Below are 18,110 nucleotides of genomic sequence, written 5' to 3' on the forward strand. Positions count from 1 at the left end.
AAATCCTGCTCATGGTACTCAGAGCCCAACCCAAAAACCAGAGCGAGACCCAATCACAGGGAAATCCATGGGTTCATGAAAATGTGTAAAACACATTGTGGTAGCAGAGCTAAACACAACAGAGCACAGAAAGGCTCCTGCTACCTGCTAACAGTAAAAACCATCATGGATTAAACACCAAACAGTTTTAAGGTGCCTGTAATTTATTCAAAGCAACTCTACACTGATATTTCTCTTTCCTTTTGAGGTCAACGCATTTATGATTCATATTTTCAGTCTTATCTCTACAGTCAAGAGAGACAGAAGGAAGCCTCTACTATCAGGCTGACTTCAAAAGCTGGAGGTAAAAACATCAAATGTCACACAATATGGCAAAAATATATCCAATTCTACGAAATTCTTTGTTTCTTTAACATAATTTCTCTGGAATGCTTTTGAGCTTTCAAAGAATCCTATAAATTCCTCCCTGCTTAATTTATAGCAACGTTAGAAATTAATCAGAATTAAAATGGAGCTATTTTTTGTAATATAAAAAAAAAAGGGGGAAGCACATACAAAACACATTTTTTTTCACGCATGCCTTATTCCATGATTTCTGTGTCCAAGTAAAACCTTGGTTATTGGTTTGTGTTGTAACATAATTTCTTGTTAAATGAACCCTTGGAAACAGAAGTGTGGTGAGAGAAATTCGACACTCCCACCATTTGTAAAAGTGGAGAGGGTTGTGCTGGGCTTCCTGCTTAAATAGTGGGAATGTGCTGCTGGAACTGCTGGAATGGGGGAACAACCCCACTTCATCACTAATTTTACTTTCCAAGTGACTGGAAAATTCTCCAAAGCTTCCTGTTAAACAACACAAAAGACAAGTTCAGAGACCTGGTACCTCTGACAGTTGTGAAAGACAGGAAAAAAAAAATGAATGACGTTCTCCAGAGGATATTTTTCTGTCACTTAAGCAGTTTACATATTTCTCTATTTTTACCGTATTTTTCTTCTTCTGATCACCAGGGATCGTATGTGAGTTTAGGGTCATTAGGGCTCTGTCTAGTGCCAGACAGATTCTGCTACAGTCAGATTTTTATGATGACAGCATGAAATTTTTGGAATGCACTGGTGAGTTGTGGGACTATTGTTAGACTGTCATTAAAAAGAAAAAAAAATAAATATAGCTTCGCTTTCTTGTACTACAAGCAAGGCTTTGGCTTTACATTTTGCAAAATACAGATGATTTCTTAGAAGAGATGAAAAAAGTAGCAAGTAAGTTTCATAATTTGTATTCAAAAATATATTGAACTGATTATTCCATCCAGAGGGAGAGAATATAAATTTTTTTTCAGGGTTAAGAGAACAAAATTTGGGAAAACACAAAATAAACAAACAAACAAAAAAAAGCCAATGAAGAATTTGACATTTTTATTTAATTATTTCTTTCCTTCTGTCTCCTTCCCCTTTCTTTTCAGTGTTTCAATCTGCTCTCCCCCATCCTTGGGGAACACTGCTTGAACCTGCATTTGTGAGTTATAAGCTCTCTGTACTGTACATAGCAGTTGTTAAGGATCAACTGATTAACCATTTTATAGAAGATTTAGAGGACTCATTCCAATTTTTACAGCTCCATGTGGTTTTTAAATATTGTAATGTTTTCAACCAATATGTTTTCTGTCTCCCAGCTGTAAAACAATACCTATTGGCTTGGGGGGATGGAATTTATTTTTATACAATTTTGGTATAATACAATTTTTTTGCACACTGCTAACAGCATCTTCTGGGAAAGAATAAAAAAAGCCTCAAGATGAAATAGTGTTCTCCTCATTCCTTGCTCATTCACTTGGGCCACTCAAATATTATGGCCCAAACATTTGTTATCACCCTGAACAACTTAGGAAGGGACACATGATGGGATTCATGAATTCACCTGTTTTGTTGGCTTAGCAAACCCTTTAAATTCTTTCATATATTTAATATCCTGTGCATTTCTTAATTTAGAAACAAGGGGCTCACATAAAACATGTCAAGCTCAAAAGATTTGCCTGTGTGAGTGCTTAAGACAGTTTTGTTGGATATGTGGGTTTGTATCAAGACTCTATGGACAAGGCATGGTTGAAATTAGTGCCCCTCTGCAGCTTTTACTAACAGTATTTTCTTTTGGAGTTTTCTCTTTACTCAAAAAATTGCAAAACAAAAGGTGAAAATTGACCTAAACAAAATGGTGAGTAAATTTAACTCCAAAGTATTGCCTCAGGGTGATGCACTGGGCACCTCAGCCTTTGTTTTCTAATGGCTCTAAAAGAAAAGTCCTTCCTTCAGGAAGTTCAGGTGTGTTTTCCTGTGCATCTGAATTTCTAAGGGTTGGCTTTGAGTCACAAATTTTAGATCTTTACTTCTTCGTTGATGTCAGGGCAAATATTAAAGCTTTTATCCCATCATGCTCCTACCATGGCTTCAGCTGAACAAAGAATTTACAGAATTGCCTGTTTATCACCACCACCATCACTGATAATGCTGTAATATTGTGATCATATTATCACAATATAGCAGCTAATACAATAAGAACATAATGATTGTAATTATGATTTCAGCTAATGTTATTTAGTGTAATATAAAAATGCTCTAACAAGTATAATAACAAAAATAATACTTAAGGTCCTGAGCAGGAACCCAAACACGACATTTTGTGGGCTAATGTGCAATGTACACTTAACTGTTGATTTCACAATAAAATCCAAATACTATCAAGGAGCACCAATTTACCTCACAGGAGTTAACCAGGCAGGACAAATTTAAACTGGTTTAACCTGCACTTTTTGTGGGTTAAGCTAAATTCATATTTGCCACAGAGCAGGGATGTGGGCACACACTGCAGAGCCATCAGTGCCCACTTAACGCACACTGGAGCTCTAAATTAGGAGGGTATTTCTACATGGCCTGATAGACCCTTCTCAATTAACACTGGAGCATCCTCATTCCACTAAAAACACAAATAAAATTAAGACATGGTCAAAAACACGGTCACTAATTAAGACATGGTCAAACAATTGCTCAGGTCTGGGATTCTGCCAGATCTCACCCCTCTGACTGGATATTGCTCGGAGTTCTGAGCTATCAGCTGAATTCAGCTCTTCCTCTGCTCCTGAGAAGAGAATCCCTAAGGAATGTTCCAAAACTGGGACATTCAGTGAACATGCAGGAGAGCCACATTCAGATCCAAACCAGAACTACAGCAGGTCTTCTGCAGTTTTTAGTGTCATTCCCTTTGCCTTACATGCTCCATCTGGCCCCCAGAAACTCTTCCAGATGAAAACTTTAAAGCTGGTATTAAGCAATAATTTAACTCCTGACTAAAAGCCCTTGCACAAATAATCTCCAATAAAATCCACAAAGTTCTCCCTAGGAAGAGAATGGGAATTTTACTTATTGTAAATTGTATTTGTACTTATTGTTATTGTATTTGTAAGGGAGGAGCTTGGATCTGAAATGTGCTGGCACTTGCACTTCCATGCCTCTCGTCTAGAGATTTTTCTTTCTCCTCTATGTTAAATAATGACATTGTCTTCCTAATATCATATTTCTCCAAGGGGAACTGGGAGGTTTCCTGCAGGTACCAATCCAGAGGGCACCACAGAGGAAAGAAAGAATATTAAATCACACAGAGCTGCAACTAAAAAGGGCAAGAGCATCTAAATATGATAGTTTATTAATAACTGTGAATCTTATAGGATCTGTGTAAACCCTTTCATGCCAGGAGCTCTTCATTCTTCCTATGATACTCTGCAACCTCATATTCCCACAGAACTTCTCCCAGCACTCACCATGTTAAATTTCCCTTTACAGAAACACAGATTGCACAATCAGTGCATTCTTGATTTTTTAGTTGAAACTGTAATTATATTCTTCTGAGAAAAGCACCAAAATCCTCTTTCCTGTGAAAACTTTTTTCTTACGGTATTTTCTTTTTTGCAAAAATTTCTTTTGCATGTAATATCCCAAAGGGTTTATGGCACACCAGTTGTGACAGATGTGCTGTTCCTAACTGTTCCACTGATAGGAATTCCACAATATTTTAATTATTTGACTGCTGCAGGTTTAAAAAAGTTAACACAGGACTCTTGACTGAAAGAAGAACTTCAACTCCAATTTTAGGCACAGTTTTCCTTGACTTTATCTGGAAGTCCTGGACCAATCCATATCCTGCCTTACCTTTTAGCTGTTTCACATGGATCCCATCCCTTTTTATTGGACTCTTGATGCCCACTGATGTTTTATGCATAATGATGCTCAAGTTTAATTGAGCTGTGAGCTTCAGTTTAATTATGAGCCTTCACGATACCTTCAGCACTTTTTCTTCTCTGATTACTGTAACTGGTTCCCTCCAACCCCTTTAAAATCCTTAATCTATTAAACCACTTGTAGACAAGTCATTTTTAGGAGAAAGCCTAATTACTCTACTGCAATTATCTTAATGCATCCTCGGTATTTAGGGGGAAAAAAAAATAACCTGAGTGAAATGCACTTTGTGGACCATTCCAAACATTCCCATTTAATGATCTGAGTCACACTGCATCTCTCTTGTGCTTAAAATGAATTTATGTGGAGAAAGTGACACTCCGAGTCCTTATCTCTTTGGTTAAATTTCTGATCATTAAATTTCCCACAGATTTTAGAGATGTGACCCTCAGACTCAGTGGACAATTCTCTTCTTCCAGTGCATGAAATTCTCATTCTTTCAGTTTTAAAGCCAAAAAAAAAGAGGTAAAAATTGAAAAAAAAAAAAAAAACACCACATTTATATGTGCCTTAAATGTATTTTCAAAAACCCAACCATGAACTTTTCAATAGGTCAGCTATGCCAAAAATCTGAGGGGTTTTATGGAAACTAAAATTATCTATTTGAAAAAGATAACATTTGTACTCATATTTACAGTTTTTATAGAACCAGATTATCTCAAAATAATGAGGTTTGATCCAGCCAGTTCTCTCAAGTATAAATTCCTTCTATGCTCTCTATATTTATAATTTTATATATCACATGCACAGCCCCTTTCTACTTATTTATAATTAGTACTCACATTAAATGTTTCCTCACAGTTTTGAGCAGGATCCTGGGTGGTTTTTGCATATCATTCACCCTGAAATGCTAATTTGTGAGAAGTGTTTATAATTTTTAAGGCAATATTTAGTCAATTTTGAATACTTTATAAAAAAATTAACATTTCACAATAAACTTCTTACCAAAAAAAAAAAAAAAAAAAAGAAGAGAGAAAGAAAGAAAGGAAAAGAAAAAAAGAAAAGTAAAAGAAATAGAAAGCACTATCACCTGATTCCTTTTGGATCCAAATCCTTTGGACTGTTCCTGACTCTGAGATTCCTGCTTAGCTGAAATATTTTAAAATTCTCCCTGAGAGTTTGAAAATTAGTCTCAAAAGTAGCCAACCCATAATATTCAAAAACCCAAAGAAGAGATGTGTGAATTTGAATCTTTTGGCGACTATAACTCCTTTTAAAATTTTTGTGCATTTTATAGCTATGAATTAAACTGTATCTTGACTACAAATATAAATATATTAACTATATAACTAGTAATTGAAACCTAAAATAAAAAAGAATTCACACTAAGAAAACAAAACACAGCCTAAAAATTGTGTGTGAGAGAGGAGGGAGCTGTACATTGTTTTTGTTCAGTCAGAGCTGAGAACCAAATAAAATCTAAGCTCTCTATACTTTAATGCCTTTATATTGTTTTTGTTAATAATGGTCTGTGATTTACATTGGCATATACATTGTGAGCGTGGAAAAATACAAATAAATTCATTTTAGAAATTAGGAGGGCAGGGTTCAGCATTAATGCTGACTTGTCTCTCTCTAGCTCCAATTTCCTCACTTCTCCTTGTACAAGCACAGCCTTAATGTCACACAAGTTGCATGCCTGGAATAGGACTTTATTTAGGACATTCCTTCCCTCTTCAGGATTCCCCACTTGTTCCCTAATTTACAGACTTGTTTTCTGCAACAGGGATCTTGATGGGTTTTTTTCCTCATTTCTTCACTTGATGACCATATAATTATCTGCCTGTTTGGTTAAATTCCTGAATGTGGGATCAAATAAATTTCTTGCATATGAATGAGTTTATCAAGTACAAGGAACATATCAATTCCAAATCAGTGATTTGTCTTCTTGCATTACAGGCTACTTTCTCCAAAGGCATCACTTTACATTATGCACTTCACCAAGTGCAAGACTGAGCTTGCAGTTCTGGGGGCTGCTGAAACGTCCCGCTCTCCCTCCCCAAACACAGGATCTGCTGAAACAATCCTTATGGAAGACAACTGTGGTTGCCTAAGGAAATGCAGAATACAGAAGTTTACAGCTTATCAGCAAGTCCTGATGCTGGTTTGTACTTTATTGTAAAAAAGAGCTGAGAGATTTCCTTGTCTCTTTCTGCTTCTGTTTACTTTTTAATTTCCCCCTTTTTTTCTCTTTTTTTTTTTTTCTCATTTTTCTCCATTTTCTTTTCCTGTTAAGCTTTCTGCAACTTCAAAATTGTCACTCAAACTGCTTTCCAAATGTCTCCAGAGACTATTCACATGTTCATAAGAAACAGATTTTAAATCTATAAAACTCTTCTTGACCAGCCATACCAGGAGGAGAGAGAGAGAGATAAACTCCCATTTACAGAATAAATGCTCCCCGTTTTTCTCTCTTCCTTCAAAGCAGGCTTTCCATAACACATTTATAGTGTTGGTGTTGTAACATAATTTTTTAGGCAGGAGTTCCCTTCCAGGTCCATCACACAGACCACTAAATCTTGTGGTGGGGCGACGCCGAGCGAGCCCAGACCACGAGCAGAGCGAACAATGCCGGGCTGACAATTCTCAAAAGCAGGAGCACTTTTCTGCCAAAAAACCCGCTCGCAGCTGCCTCCTCATTTCCTGGGGAAGTCAAGGTGTTCCCCTGGACCTACTTTCCAGCGCTGTGATTATGCGAGCGTTGTGGTGCTGCTCTGTAATATATGCAGATCAATTCTGCCTCGTTAGCATCACCCCGGCCTCGTTCCTGCAGGCTGGTGCCAGCCTCATCTGCGAGGGTGGGCAGCGCTGGGCGCCTGGATGTGCCAGCAGCCACAGCTGCTCTCACTCTGCTCGTCCCCCTGCAGCAGGGCAGGCCTTCTCCAGGGCTGGTGCTGCTCTCTGGGTGCCCACGCCCGCTCCTTCCCAATCCCAGCCCCACGGGGCCAGCGGGACATCGGCCGCTGGCTTTCCCGCTACGCGCTCCTCGCTCCTTCCCCAAGCGTTCGCCTCACGGGCATCTCGCTACTCCTGATTAATGAGCTTCCCCCCACCTGAATTTCCACCTTTACCGCTCTGCCCATACTCCAAAATCCAGCCTGGAGCTGCCAATGGAATCAGCACGCTGCAGCCATCCTGGTTTTTGGAACTTCGAGTGCCAGCTCAGACACACAAAGAGCTGCAGTCTGAATATTGCAACTTCCAGCGCACAAAAAAAAAAGGAATATTCAGGCACTGAGATGATATCAGAGCTCCAATTAAACACTTTTATGCTGCCAAAACCTTCTCTTGCCTTTTTGTCTGGTCCAGGTCTTACCTTGCTGTACAGGTTGTTCACATCCATCGTTATTCCATCTCCAGAAGAATCAGGCAGGAAAATGTGTCCTCTTCTGTCCCTCTATTTACCACCGAGAGGTCACAAACCTGGGAAAGGTTTGAAAAAGGTGCTTCAGAAATTTTTTGAAGATTTGTTCTAGGGGGAAGTGACTTACTAAACTAAATCCTTCTTAGTTATCTCCTGCAAAGGTTAAACTGTGCCTCAACCAGAAGAAAAATTGAAAGTTCAGTCACTATTAGAGAAATGGTATAAATTGCTGCAAACATTGGTAAATAGAAATACACTCAAATCCAGAGCAGAAACACAACAATTCTCTCATAATTAATCCCAGGAAAAATTCATATGCATCCCCTTCACTTCAGGACTTTAAATCACATTTAAAATAATTTTTCTAAGAGGTTATGTTTCAGTTCAGCAGAAGGTGGTGCATGATGTAGAAATGGCTGAGACCTACACACTTGATGCTACAGAAAATCAGCCTGGAGTTTGCAACAGTTAATTGGGCTATTAAAGATATCGTATCCTCTGCATATGAAAATGTCTTACTCTTCAAAGCTGTATTAAACTTCTCACCACCAGTGTGAGGGATGGTTGGTACACCTGGAATGTGATATTCTTATATCTCCAGTAATATTTTGCCAAAAAGCATCGGGTTTGACTCAGAACATTAATCTGAATGAGTGATTTCACCTATCAGTAGTTCATAATTTTGATGGAATGTGAGTCATTTATCTAAAACCTGTAGGGAAAAAAAGATCAGTAACTGGTTCATTGTAGGTTTAGCTGGCTGGAAAGAGAGCCAACATTTACCAGAAATTGTTTTCCTACTGGACAGAGCCTGAATCTGGTGACACTGGGTCAAACCATCACTGAGCAGAACAGAATTCAACCTGTGAATATTTCAGCTGAACTTGGCCATTTTATTCCCTTCCCAGCTGCGAGTGTTCTACACACCCACAAATTTGGGCATGATTGCAACCACATTTCTCTACCTCCAGCTACAGAGTACCCTCGATGTAATTCACCCTCGCTGAGTCCCAGTGTAGCTCCTCCGTGGATGTTTCACATGGCTTGTGTGAGGCACAGATTTTTAAATTCAAAAGATGTGAATTTTGTATCAGATCAAAATACAATTAAAAAATACTTCTCTGCTTCTTTATCAAAACTGTGAAAACTGGTAATTAGGCAAAACCCAAACCATTTGTGTATTTTAGGGTCAGTAGTGACTATTACCACGCCCTTTCTAACACAAAAAAAAACCAAAAAAGGTGTAGCCAAAAGCATTTTATTCAAGACTATATTTTCCTGAGCAATACACACTTCATAATTTCCCAGGAAAATATTTACTTAAAAACTCACAGGGAAAATATATTTCATGGGGAAAAGGCTGCTGAATTTAAGTAGCATGGCAAAATACCATGTTTGGACTGGCATTCTACAGTTATTTTTTCATAACTTTTAATAATGTGTTTCACTTCTGGTTTATTCAATAAACAGCTCAATCACTTGATACTGAAATCACTCTCAAAATTTATTTCCTTCTATCAGCCCTATGAACCAGTTTGTTATTTATAGGATGAATGTTATTATTGTAGGGTTTTCCGTGGATGTTGACTGCCCACTACTGACTGATTGCCTGACTTTGGGAAAAACAAGATTATTGTGACTTATTTTAAGAGAGTTTACCAAGAAATTAATTGGCTTTATAGAGAAAAAGGGAGACAACAAATCTAAATTAGTGGATTTCACTTGAGAACTCATTTCAGCCTGTTTGATGGGGTTTGAGGGGAGTTGGTTTGCTTTGGTGTTTTCTAGAAGGGGTCAGAAGTATTTAAAAAAGACTAAATTTAATTATTTCTTTCTGCCCATGTCTATGAGTGCCCTCTGACAAAGGATCCCTGGAGATCAGTGTCTGACCTGCAGCCCAGGATCTTTCAACACTCCCAAATTCTCTCAGTCCGAGCCAATGACAGACACTCCTCCTGCTGCCTCAGTGCCCAGGAGATGCTGGGCAGGATCTCCTCGGTGTAAATCTTCTGCCTCAGCAGGAAAAATTCCCTTTCAGAGATCCCTCACTGGAGGATGCACCCAGCTGTTACCAGGAGCTTTCCCTGGAATAGCTCACATCATGTAACAGCTCCAAACCCTCATTTCAGCTCCAGGAGCCAGAGGCAAAAGAAAGGCAGAAGTTTGGTTTGGTTTTTTTTCCAGGGAAAATCAGGACATGTCTCTGACATTGAGATATTTGCCTGACATTCCAGAGAAATCCAGAAACTGTCATGTTTCCACTTGGAGTAAGAGCTCTGTCTTTGCATAACTCCTCTTGGATTGGAGGGGTTATTTCAGATCCCTCATTTTATTTTTAGGACCTGTAAAGTTACATATGTCATAAGCTATAATCACTCTGAGTGTACTTACAGTAAATTCATGCCAAAGGATGGATGCAATAAGGGAAACTGATCCCACAGAACCTGGGGAAAGAAGAAAGAAATTACAAGAAAATTAAACAACAACGCTGCTAGAGAGAGAAAAATAAATTACAAAAGCCTTGTAGAATTATATTATCTTTCCTTCTGGAAATATCTCTGCTTGTGTCTAATCTTCTTCATAATAGTTTTGTATTGGTAGATCTCAATCATTTGTTAACACCCTGGTGCAATCAAATCCTTTTTTCCCCTCTGTTGTTCTGGGCTGAGAAATTCCAGTGCCTAGGAAATTTCTTCCGCTAGCAGCTAAATTTCAACAGTGCTAAATTTAATCTCCTATAAACTGGTTCAGCGTGGTCTACTTATTCCTGTAGATCTCAAATTTGAACTGGTGATGTTTTCAAACTTTGTGTGTAAAAAAAAAAAAAAAAAAATTTTTTTGGTTTTGGAAAGATCATTCATAAAAATATTGCATAAAAGAAGCTTTAAGTGTGATCTTTGATAATCTCCTCTAATTTTCTTCCAGCCTGTCCTCCTTTTATTGCACTCCAATTTATATTTGCTACAGCTGCTCCTAGAGCTATACCATAATTCTCCCAATTTTTCTACTAATTTCTAAATGGTACGACCTCAAATTATTCAAGTTGTAAATATTAGATTTGACCTTAGAAGTTTCAGTTCCTGGAAAACACAACTGTTAGACCACAAAGTCCAGATTATAGGTTTTATATACAGTAAATAAACGAAATAGATATAAGCAAATGTACGAATTTTTGCCCAATTCACATCTGAGTTAATGCAATCAGAGTTTTTTGAAGAGGTTACTCAATTCCCAGAGGAAAAGATTGAAATTTCTTTGGGCCAAGCTCCAAAAGGTACAGAACCACTGAGAATTTTGTATTAAAAACACTTCATGTGTCAACTGTACAACTCTTTTGCAGTCTGAGTGATGCAGTTTTTATTTAGGAAATGTAAAAACACTCCTGATCTCCAAAACTGAGCCACATCTTATTCCCACCCACGGATAGACACTGCTGGAATGTGTCATTAAAATTTTTTAAAATCACTACAGCTCATCACTGGACTCTTTGCCACCAGTTTACTCTGGAGTTCTAAAAACAGACATAAATCTATCATATAAAAGGATTTTTTATTATTATTATTATTATTATTTTAATTCTGTTCTACAGATCACTATTATAGAAGCAGACTGCTACTAATGATGTTGCAACTGCAGAGGGAGAATTCCAGATAAAGATCTGGAATGTTTCCCTTTTCACTGAGAAAAGGATGAAGCCTCTTTCCCTCAGTGCAGTTGCAGGTGTTTACAACACACTGACTCATAAAATAAACTTCTGGTATTAGAGAGCAGGTGATTTTGTACAAAATGAAAAAATTGACATTTTCTGCTCTGGAAAACGACAGTTTCTGACACTGATGGAAATCTTCCAATCTTTTCTCATGCAAGCAAGCAAAGCATCCTGGAGAAAAAAAATTATTCCCATTTGGGCAAGTTTGTCTTGTTAGTTCCAACTGCAGAGAGAAGCACGATGCCTAATCTTTGGCTGTGCATGAGGATCATAAACTGCCTGAGGGACTGGCAGGAAGGGACAGAAAAAACAACAGCTACAGCCATTTTCACATCAGAACACAGCTGGAAGGAGAGATAATAATGATACCCTCCTTATGCATAACATTCCTGTGTTTGGAGCACTTGGGAAAGATTTTATTCTTCTCTGGAGAGTGACTGCCCACAAATCAAGCTGCAGATTATGCTGAGGAGGGGTTGTCTGCTCTTCCAAATTGGACATCTCCCTCTTGCAGGTGAACAATGTGGATAAAGCAAAAGGAAACACAGAACAAGAGGAAATCAAGATTTGGGTCCTGACGCTGAGGGCACTGAATGTGAGGGCTGTAAAGGGACCTTTCCTTTACTATTGTGTTATTAATGATTTCTCTCTAAGGACTGAGCAGTGATTTGGCTGAATCCTACTCTGGAAGCACACCCTCATTGCTCTGACACAGGACACATCCAGTATCCCAAACCCCACAGGCCAATGTTTGTCTGTCTGCCTTGCAGGACATCAAAAGTCTTCATCAATAACATAGAGCTGTTCCATTCCTTATTAAAATTAAATTTTGATTAAAAGCACACCCAGGCTGTCAATGCTAGCAGTTAGTTTTTCAATTGAAGCCAAGAAATTTCAAGGTGAAACTGTAAAAATATTGTAGTTATCACTCGGGCAGCTCCTGTGGACCTCAGCAGAAAGTGCTGAATCCACACCCAGAGCGCTTCACTTCAGGAAACACTTTGGGATTGTGGAGCCAGGAAAGCCAGAAATCATATTTATCCCAGATTAATCCACTCCAGAGGTCCACCAAGCCCAGGAGCTCCGCTCCCACCATATTGCACCACGTTTTCACAGCCCAGAGTAGGAAAAAGGGAGTTCAGACCCACTCAGGGATGGTGTTATTTCTGGAAACACAAGTTTACCCAAAATTTCTTGCAGGTGAAGTGACCTCATTGAATGGCACTGACAAGAAATACTGAGGCCCTCATAAAATTGCACTTCCTGGGCAGGATGGAAACACCCTTAGTCACTAATTACACTAATTACACACCTTGGATAACTGGTCCCATTTCCAGTCTCCCAGTGGATATTCTTGTGGTACTTTTATTTTTTTCCAACAACTACACCATTCTTCATTAATCATGTGGATGCAGTTGGCACCAACACCAAGATGACTTTGTTGGCCCAAATAGAAACCATTTATGCCCATGCACAGAACCCCCTGGATTTCCTCAGTTCATTATTTAATTGTTGGTTGTGTTTCCTGTCATGCAACTGTTGTTGGTTTTCAGAGCAAAGCTGGGTGCTGCACTTTGCATTGAGTAAACACGAGCCTATCTGCTGGTTCAAAATGCTGGAGGTTTACTTTAAAAATAAATTAATTAATTTAAAACCCCACCAAGTTTAACTTCATTTTTTTTAATAAAACCCAGTTTCTTCTGATCTTCATATGATAATAAACTTTCCTAATATTTTCCATTGAAGATTAATACACTTCTCTAGAAAGTTATATCTAATTTATGTGACTTTAAGGGTCATGCTTTAATAACAATGATGAAACACGATTATTACTTCCTAATGCTGAAATTACAGTTTTTACATTGTAAATTTTTCCTGCTATGCGCCCTGTGGCACTAACATTTTTATCACTCCATGTGTTTCTAGTTTTAAAACCTTTACCCCTGCTGTTTGAAAAATATTTCTCATTTTCATCCCCTATGGAGTACAGAAATCCCTAAAGGCAAACCATTAGTGATCTTTCTGCCTTTTCCCAAACACTTATTATGATCACCAGTGTTGCTTCCACTGCCTCATTGGCTTTTGGTAAAGTATGCAAATGAGATGTTCAAAATACACACTTTTTGCAACTGTGCAAGTTCATACTGATTTATAAAATGGGAAGGCTATTAAAGTGACTGAAAATGTCAGCAAGATTTATGCATGGATGACAAATTGTATTGGAAATGCTCATTTTTAACGTGCTGGCCTGGGTTCCTTCTCTTTTTTAAAAAGTATTGGATGTGATACACTTGCTTTAAGGCCATTTGCCCCTCCCATCTCCCCATTTGTTTTAAATAGACTCTGACAGTGGCTTTTTGACCAGGAAAATAAACAAAACTCTTCACATTGATTGGTTTGATCATGGAAAGCAGAAGCTGCTTCTCTTCTTGTTGTGTTTATCCAGGAAACTGTTTAAGAAAATGCTTTCACCTTTCTTTTGGGATGAAACACTCATGGCCCAGACAGCTCCTTCCAGGAAAAAATACCATATCCAAATACCATAAAGGCCATTAAAAAAATCAACATGTGCCATCTACAAATAGAACAGCTGCTAAATTTGCCAGACAGGGATAAGGCAGACATGGAATTATAAGAAAACCAGCAAAGAGCCCCTATGCTATAATTTCATGATGAAAAAGAAAGTGTTATAAATCAATGAAAACACCACAGTGCATTTCACAATAGCAAGGAAATGATAGAGGAATTTCTGAGGGTTCATTTCAATTTCGGCACCGAAAGCAACAGGAGCCTTGTCACTGATGCTAAAGAGAAAAGGTTTAGGCCCATAATCACACATCATATTATCAAATATGTACAGTCAGAAATGGAGTAAAGAAAGAAAATCAGCAAACTATTGAGTGTCTTGAAACACTCATACATAATCTCAGAGGTATAATGAGAAATACTGCTCTGATACCAACATATTTATAACTTCTGTCAACATGAACAGTATTATGTGAGGGTTTAAACACTTTAAAGCATAGCATGAGCTAACAACACCAACATTAGGGGAGAGAAGCTGTGCTTTTGTGATTATTTTCTTCTGTTCCTGTGCACTTGGTTGGTGCAAGTCCCACTCCTGTGAAAGCTTAAACCAGGGCTTGGGTTTATTCAGCAATCCCAGTGCACAGGGTTTGAGCTGCCCAACCTCGTGCTCCAGGTATTTAAGAGCCTCCTGACAACAGCCACCAGAGTTTCAGCAGCATTCAGGGGCACATAAATGCAAACAGAGCTCTTAATGACCTGTTCCTCACTTGCTTTTGCTTTTAAAGCTGTTCAGGAGTGAACATACCCCGAGAGTTCTGTGCTGTGATCATTTGGGTACCCACAGCAACTACAGATGCAGTCTCCCTCTTCCCAAACTCAAAATGCTTTAAAAGTTATTATACAATCCTTTGTATCGAAAAATTCAATACTGAGAACTTAATTCTACTTTTTATATTCAGAGCAGTCAGTACCAGTACCATTATTGCTCTGATTTTCCTAATTAGTTCATTAAGTTGCATAATAATTGGTTTACTGCCACCCACTTTTTATGATGCTGGAACTGTGAAAATAAAATTGATTTAGGGCCTTATTCTGATCTATTATGCTTATTCACTCCCGTATCCTGGTGCTTGCTGCAGGTTTTTTTCCCCTTCATCTCTCAAAGTCTGCATATTTTTCCCTGGTTTCACTTAAAATGCAGCCCATATTCCAGTTTTATATAGGTGGGTTTCAGATGTGCATTTGACAAGTATAAACAAATAACCAAAGCGTTGCCAATGGAAAACATCTGTCTCTCACCTTAGGAGGTCAAGATAAAACTCAGTGTGTGACATGCAAAGTATGAATTTGAATTTATTTCCATTGTGCTAATGACATATATCAGTGCCTTGACAGAAGTAGCTGGCATGTTATATTAATGGGGCTCTGTCCTAAAAGTGACACTGGAATATCCAGACAAAAGCATGAAATGGATGAGAAGAGAGCAAGTCTTTTTTGTTACCTTGAGTAGTGGTACAGTGTGTGGAAGCCAGTCCTCCTACTACATAACTAAGTAGTTGTAAAAATGTCCATTCAATGCAGATGCCTGGTACAAAGGAGAGAGAGAGAGAAATCAGGCTCAGATTTGGGAAAAGAAATAACCTGATCTAAGATTTGCCCAGCACCAGATTTATATGGATGACTGGAAGAACACTCCTTTCTTCCTGGTCCATAATAAAGCCACGGTGTCCTTGTCCTGGGTTAGTCACAGCCAGACCAGAGCAGCCACATGACACCAAAGGATACAGGAATTGTGCTCAGATAAAACTGACAATTCATTGTGGACATCAGTGTTGGAATGGAATGGGAGAGAAGAGGAAAAGCAGGACTCAACAGGTGAAATAAATTGCTCTTCCCTCATTTCTGTTGCTTTCCCAAAAACAGAAACAGAACAAGGAATGCTTCAGCTCTTCATCCATAGAAACCCAGAATGGGTTGGTTGGAGGGGACCTTATAGCTCTTCTCATTCCATGGGCAGGGACACTTTCACTATCCCAGGTTTCTCCAAACCCCATCCAATCTGGCCTTGGACACTTCCAGGGATCCAGGGACAGCCACAGCTTCTCTGGGAACCTGTGCCAGGGCCTCCCCACCCTCACAGTAAAAAATCCACTGAGTGGAAAATGCACAGCAAAAGAGGGAAAAAAAAAAAGGAAAAAAAAGAAAAAATTTATGTATTTGCTTATGACTTGAGGTACCTGCAGGCTGGAGAAACTTCTGCACACTCCCAACACCAAACTTTACAAAAAAACTCCTCCCACTTCCTCCTGTGGAAAAACTTTCCACACATTGCAGCTCCCCGTGGCCCAATCCATCAGCCCAGCCCCAAGATGTAGTGGCAGGATGAATAAAGCAGAATTGGAAAACAGCTACCAGAGGTTTTCATGAGTTTTTGCTGTTCTTGGCGTGCTTTTTTATTTTTGGCTGTCAACTTTGCAGCTTTTGGAAACGGAATTATTCAGCCACTATGTGAATCTGATTTTCCCTCCAACAGCAGCAAGGAGCTGACCCCTGTGCATGTGCTTCAAAAGTTAAAAGTTTATTAAGATTGCAAACAGTTTAAATGTTATTGGGGATGCAATATGGTGCATTACACTCCCGTGCTGCCCAGATGGCTGCCTTAAACAAACACCATCCATTGTGCCACCACCACTTCCAAATGAAGCGACACCGGTTTGGAGGTGGCCAAGCCCTCCAGAAATGCCATTTTCCTCCCAGGTTCCAATACACAGTCACTGCATTAATTGCTCTGGAGAATCAAGTCCCAAAACTTTTCTGCCAATTGACTGCTGCCCATCCACCCTCAAAATTTCTCTCAGGCCACAAAATACGTTTCATCAGGAATTTTGTTAAAAGCACTTGTGAAGAAGACACAGTTGGCTCATTCTGACAGGAACCAGTTCTTAAAGCATCTCGATGAGGGTGACTTCAGACTATATTTTGAGAATATTTAATGACTTTTAATTGAAAGATATTTGGAATATTAGGAAGAAATCCTTCCCTGTGAGGGTGGGCAGGCCCTGGCACAGGGTGCCCAGAGAAGATGTGGCTGTCTCTGGATCCCTGGAAGTGTCCAAGGCCAGGCTGGATGGGGCTTGGAGCAGCCTGGGATGGTGGAAGGTGTCCCTGCCTGTGGAATTGATAAACTTTAAGGTGTCTTCAAACCCAAACCATGCTGGGATTCTATGAACCACCACCAATCCAAGTTTTATGCACTCGTGACAAACCTGAAGCACAATTTTTAAGAGAAAGAGATTCATCGGCCGGCACTGAACCACGGAACATGTTCTGGAACTTCTCTCTATGCTGAAGGATATTCATCTCACTCCATAGATACCACTATTTCCCAGGAAAAGGCTATGGAAGCAAGGACTAGTTCTCACCATGCAATATTCCCCCCCTTCCATTACTCCATTTTCCCTATCCTCCCAGAATATGATCTCATTTGATGAACATTTTGTCTCGATGTAAATATTTTCAAACGCTGCAATAAAAAATTCATTATGAAAGTGATTGAGATGTTTCGGGTAGTTTTGCTAAAAAGAGATGATTTGCACATTTTTTTTCAACTGTACACTTGGAGGGAACTGATGTGAAGTTAGTGCTATAATAAAAATGTAAATAAAATTCATTATAGTTCATAGATTTCCTGATATCATCTTTATTGACTCAATATTACTGAAATACGTAAAAATAAATATAAAAATTATTTTGAGAATACATCAGAACACCTTATTTTATCATCATAAAATAATAATGGAAAATCCCTTCAGGAAAAAAAAAAAAAAAAAGATTACATTTACAATACATGAATTTTCTTATGTTTTCCACAAGTTACATAAAATTAAATGTATATAATTAATGTTCCACTGTTTATGAGCAGCACTGCTTTGCTCTTGCTTTTGCATACGAAGTCTCAATGCCAAGATATAAAATAGACCCATTGGAGCCAATTTCCCTGCAGGATCACAGCATTTTTTATGGTTTCTTGTAACCATCTAAATCTCCCCACTTGAACGGTGTTTGTCAATGAATCTTTTAGCTTAATTACACGATGTCGTACGTGCTCCATGACCTGTGTTTGAGGTCAAGGAACATTTATATCTCACTGGAGCAAATGGAGCTGTTAGCCCTGAAACGCGGCGTTCCGTGGGCTCCGCGCCGGAGCTGACAGACGTCGGAGAT

At 38.8% G+C, this 18,110-nt stretch overlaps 1 long non-coding RNA gene across 4 annotated transcripts in view; it reads right to left on the reverse strand.

Moving 5' to 3' along the window:
- Positions 1–204: 204 nt before the first annotated feature.
- The window catches only part of LOC138113229 (uncharacterized), a 48,813-nt gene continuing 30,907 nt past the window's right edge, over positions 205–18,110 (reverse strand). The window contains exons 2-7 of one of the 4 annotated variants that reach the window (XR_011152055.1): positions 15,388–15,471; positions 10,040–10,092; positions 7,601–7,707; positions 7,338–7,482; positions 5,067–5,134; positions 205–843 (exon numbers count right to left, since the gene is read on the reverse strand). This is a non-coding gene — a long non-coding RNA (uncharacterized lncRNA). Of the gene's footprint in view, positions 844–3,831; positions 4,721–5,066; positions 5,135–5,637; positions 6,335–7,337; positions 7,483–7,600; positions 7,708–10,039; positions 10,093–15,387; positions 15,472–18,110 lie in introns of those variants that run through there. The other 3 variants (XR_011152054.1, XR_011152056.1, XR_011152057.1) reach the window with 3 other exon arrangements.

This window comes from Aphelocoma coerulescens, chromosome 7 (genome assembly GCF_041296385.1).
Source record: "Aphelocoma coerulescens isolate FSJ_1873_10779 chromosome 7, UR_Acoe_1.0, whole genome shotgun sequence".
Lineage (NCBI taxonomy): Eukaryota > Metazoa > Chordata > Aves > Passeriformes > Corvidae > Aphelocoma > Aphelocoma coerulescens.